This window comes from Amia ocellicauda, chromosome 10 (genome assembly GCF_036373705.1).
Source record: "Amia ocellicauda isolate fAmiCal2 chromosome 10, fAmiCal2.hap1, whole genome shotgun sequence".
NCBI lineage: Eukaryota > Metazoa > Chordata > Actinopteri > Amiiformes > Amiidae > Amia > Amia ocellicauda.
In genome coordinates, this window is record NC_089859.1 from 34493502 (window position 1) to 34497556 (window position 4055).

Sequence of the window (4055 nt, forward strand, 5' to 3'; positions counted from 1 at the left end):
GGCGCCTGTTGAAACGGCAGACCTCCGGGCATGCCGTAGCGGACCTGGAAGTCGCGGCCAAACTGCGCCCGCTGTCGGTGCCCAGACAGATGGGACATAGGACCGCTCCACTCCAGGCGGGCAAGGTGCGCCGGCCGCAAGCGGCACAGTGGCGGGAGCGAGAGGAGTTCATCGCCGAGCCAAGCGCACACGCAGGGAAACGTGCAGCAGAGGCAACAAGTGGAGCGCCTAGCGGGCCCGCCGCTGTAAGTGCGTCTCCACCCGGCAACGTTTAGATACACGGGGGTGCTGCGACACCAACCACACGCAACCTTGCTGTTGCTGGACTGAACACTGTGTATACCAAGCACCAGGTGCTGGATACAAGCGCCGCGTAGGCCCGTAGGCTTAACCACACCGGGTGATGGAGAGTCCGGGGTCCGTGGGGGCCAAGGGTAGTAGACCATCAGCCGTAGCGAGATCTAAAACCGAGGCACGCACGCACGGACCGGGAGGGCTGTAGAGCGGGTGCAAGCATTTATTCACCATTTCAAAGAGGTACATCGACTTTCCCGATTTTCCTTCAGGTTCCAATGAACCGCACACAGGTCAGACTTTCTCATTAACTAACTCCTACGCAACTTCCCGAGCGGCGCGTCACCACGTCCTTATATATCCCACTATCAGTTGACTCCCATCTGCCCAATCGCCCTGCATACACACTTTTACATCCTCCCCCCACCTTTGGGCTGCCCTACTGGCACATACACACAGACACCCAAAAGGATCACTACAATATTTACACTGATATTTATGTTAGAACGTGTAAAATAGATCTAACTTAAAACCTTTACTCATTCAATGTGAAGAAGAGAGTCTCTCATGGACATTAACAAGGGAGGTGAAGTCAGGTGTCATTTCCGATGTTGCAATGCGCAGCACTGTTGCAAGGTGGTCGTCACTAATGGAGGATCTGTTCTTTGATTTATTGAATATCATTACCTAAAATGTCTGTTCGCATACGTAGGTTGAACCAAATAGTACAAGCAACTTTTGAGTGTGGGCCCTGATCTTTTGAAAGTTTTGTTCATTGAGAGATGCATAAAACCTCAGGAGTGGTGCAGATTTGAATTGTTCTGCAAGCAGTGCGTCAGACTGCAAGTCAATAAGCTCAAGCTGGAGATCAATAGGAGCATTGTCCACATTGAATGTGAAAGGGATGAAATCAAAGCCATGTCATTTTCTAACATTTTAAAATCAATGAACCGGCATGAAAATTCAGCGTGCAAAGCAAGCAGTAAGAGATGCATATCTTTTCTGGTTCACAATAGATATCGTAATCTGTTGCAATGTTGGGAGGTGTGTGAAGTTCTTGCCTTCAATTTGATGGGAAAAAAGTAGCAACTTTGCCATGAAGGCTTTGACAAGGGAGTAAATGAGCAAAAAGCACCCTTCCTTGTAGTTTACAATTCAGTTCATTCAGGAGACCCATGACATCAACGGCAAATGCAAAATCAGTCTGCCGATCTCTGATTTCAGGTCCCACACTCTTTTCAGCACCTTCCCCAAACTGAGCCATAGGACATTTGTTTGGTAGGGAATATCTGTGTGCTCTGTCTCGGACTCCTCCAATAGAGAGACAAATTGCCTGTGGTTTAATGCTCTTGCTCGAATAAAGTTCACTAGTTGTGTAACTGTCTCCACAACATGGCTAAGTTTCAGAACACATTTGCAGAGAACCTCCTGGTGAATAATGCAATGCAAAAAAAGTATTTTCTGCTCTGGGTTAGTTTCTGTCACTTGGTGTTGTATCCTTTTTAATAACCCAACATTTTTGCCTATCAAGTTTGGACACCCATCAGTGGTCACACCAGCCAATTTCCAACTCAGTCCAAGTTTTGAGACACACTCATTAACTTTGTCCAATAACTCCCTGCCTGTAGTTTCTCATTGACTGCACTGACACAAGTTCTTCAGTCTAAGAAAAATCTGTAGTAATGCCTCATATGCCTCTGTCTTTAATGTCACAGCTCTCGTCAAGGGCCAGAGAAAAATAAGAAATACCCTACCTTTCAGCTGTTGTTCCAAGTTCTCAGAGATTTCTTCAACACGTCGCATCACAGTACGCCTTGACAGTGAAAGTTTTTCAAAAAGCACTTTCTTGTCAGGGCACAATATTGCAGCAGATTCAACCAAACATTCCTTGATGAATTCTCCCTCTGAGAATGGCTTGTTGTTTTTTGCGATCTTGTGAGCAACTACATAGCTTGTTCTGGTATTTCCATCTTGAGCTGAATAAAGTCTCGTGAAAAAGCTTTGTTCCTTTTGCATTCGTGAAACCATCCCGTGCGACTGTCTAGCTTTCTCTTCCGAAGACATGTTCTCATATTTGGCTGCATGTTTCGTCTCAAAGTGATGTTTCAAGTTGTACTCTTTGAATACTGCTACAATTTCTTTGCAAACTAAGCACAGCTTTTCCTGCAACATCAGTAAATAAGTATTTTGATGTACATTATTTTTTAAACATTCTGTATTCCACATCTTTTGTTGAAAAGGGAGGGATAGAATTTGACAAACTAATATATATATGGTGACCAATAAATAAAATATATTATTATGTTTTATTGTTTTAATAAAAACAATAAACAAAAACAATATTTTAAATTGTTTTATTCCAAACCTAAATATACCAGAAAGAAAACATTAGGTTGAAGTTAGCTGCCAAAGGGACAATTTCTATTTGTTTCATCAAAAACAAAAATTGCATTTCAACCATTATTTTTATATAAGTTCAAATTAGTCAGTTTATTTTTCAAGATGAAGTTATAATTACATCTATAGTTGTCTTATTCTCTTTTAGTCAGCTGATTTAAATTCAGGAGGACTTGGAGAACTAGGCCATACATATGACCTGAGTTAAAATTTTGGTTACATTACCACTCACATTGAAGAATTTGAATCATGGACACTAACCTTTATTTAATCAGGGTCAATTTAAAGACTTGCCCAGTGTTTATTATTCATAGAAAACAGCAAGATTGCAACTTACATTTTTAGTTGGTCTTCTTCTGAAATTCAAAACTTTGTTTGGCAGTTTGTAAGGCAGACTTAGTGGCCTAGTTTCAATGTGTGTTTTGTGGAAAATTAACTTCAGATAGTCATGTACGTTTGGGAGAACAGCTCAGAATCAGTGTAAATGTTCGCAAGGTGCGAATGCGAAGTTGCGGAAGAGTCGCAGGATGGAATCTTGCTTAATTAAATCTAAAATTGTGTTTGATACTAAAGAGAAACCGGAGGGTGGAAGCTGCAAATGGTCCTGCAAGACGCAGCAAGTGAGCATAAAGAGATATATACACAGAAATCTGGTGCTCCATGCTGTAAATCGACACCATTGATCTCCCTGCCGATACAACAAGTCTGTACTTCATAGAGGTTACAAATATGATATTAAAAAAATAATAAAAGAAAAACCAAAGCCACCATTAATAACAGCTGTGTAGTTAATAATAATAATTGTATTATTATTGACAGATGCACTTATCTAGGTGATATCTATTACTAGCAGGTGGATCAATGCTGATAGGTGAATAATAGATCAATGTAAGTCTTTTATTCAGCATCCACTTATCTATAGCAGTGCAGATTAAAAACAAACTGTGATGCACTGGCTACAAAACTGTACATATAGTGGTTACATTTATCATTAGAAGAAACTTGCAACTAAATAAAAAGCTGTGTCTGTTTACAATTGTGTAATTGTATTTTGCGTGTTGAAGTGCTGATGTAGTCAAAGCCCTGGACACAGTGTTGTGATATAAATGCCTATTGCAGTTTTTATTATCATCGCTTGAAACTGAACAGTGATGTGTACGTCACTACACAATAGGCTACATCATTTTAAAATCACTCAATGGCATCTACTGGAAGAGGCAATAAGTACAAACTTTTTGCTCGGTGTCTCAAGGGGCAGTTCTTATCCTGACAGTAGACCCTGCAGTGTAGCACACATGCACACACGTCATATTCTCTCCAAAGAATGTGTACACTGTGGCCACACTGACAAAATATGTAATGCA

The 4055-nt window shown here is 41.2% G+C and overlaps 1 pseudogene; it reads right to left on the reverse strand.

The window, feature by feature from the left end:
- Positions 1–1257: 1257 nt before the first annotated feature.
- On the reverse strand, positions 1258–2097 carry LOC136759575 (general transcription factor II-I repeat domain-containing protein 2-like; annotated as a pseudogene).
- Positions 2098–4055: the final 1958 nt, after the last annotated feature.